Raw genomic sequence first — 997 nt, 5'->3', positions numbered from 1 at the left:
GGAGGGAGCTCATGGCAAGCAGGCAGCACTGCCGAGAGACAGCTCTGCCAGGGAAGAGCTCCTCTGCAAAGTGCATCAGGGCTCTGGGAAAAGGAGTAGGGCAGGGAGAGATTCAAGGCAGCCTGGAGTGGGAGGAGAGGGGAGAGCTGAAAGGGAAGGAATCTGGACAGCCCCTGACATGGTACGTCTCTTGGTGCAGGGCAATGGAGCTGAAGCTCTCATAGCCTCCAGGCTCCAGGATCTGTCCGGAGGGCTCCCAGCCCAGGGGCTCATGTAAGACAAGTGTGAAGGGCTAAAGCCTGGGTGTGCACCCAGAGCTGCCCAGGCCATTCCAGAGGGGACTTTGCCAGAGGCAGGGGCTACCCTAAAGGTGAAGAGCTTTCCTGAGCCTGTGCTTTCAGTTTCCTGCTGTTTCAGGGGAAAGGGAAAAGGCGCTGCTAGTTGTGGAGAGGGAGACTGGGAGTCCTGAGCTGCTCCACTGAGAGTTCAGTAGGTGTGGTAGGAGCCAAGTGAACTTCTTCCACCCACTCCTCTACCTACAGAGAGCACCAGCATCAGCTCTGTTGTCCTCATCAGGCTTTGTCTCATATGCTCCTTACTGCCTGCATGTGGGGAGTACCTATGGAGAGTGCCTGAAACTGGGAGGTTTCTTCAGGGCAGAGCTGAGCAGACAGCAGATGGTGACAGGGTGTGTGATCGCTGACAGGGAAATCTTTGAGGGCAGAGAAACCGTTCCCAGCAGGGATAGCTCCAGGCATCATACACATGGGCAGAGAGCTATAGGAAACTCCAAGCAGCAATGTCATGGGAGGGAGAATTTGGAAAGCTCCCTGTCAACCCCTCCAGGGCAGACCCGTTCATCAGAGTGAGACCCCCGCTCTCATCTCCCACCCAGCACAGCCTCTGCCCTCCAGGCTGTGTGCTCCAGGGCAGGAGTGACCTCCGCTGCAGCCAGAGCCCCAGCACAGCAGAGGTGCATCTCTCCTGACACGTGGCC

Source organism: Egretta garzetta, unplaced genomic scaffold (genome assembly GCF_000687185.1).
Source record: "Egretta garzetta isolate BGI_Z169 unplaced genomic scaffold, ASM68718v1 scaffold860, whole genome shotgun sequence".
In the NCBI taxonomy this organism is placed as follows: Eukaryota; Metazoa; Chordata; class Aves; order Pelecaniformes; family Ardeidae; genus Egretta; species Egretta garzetta.
This window is presented reverse-complemented; position numbering follows the sequence as displayed.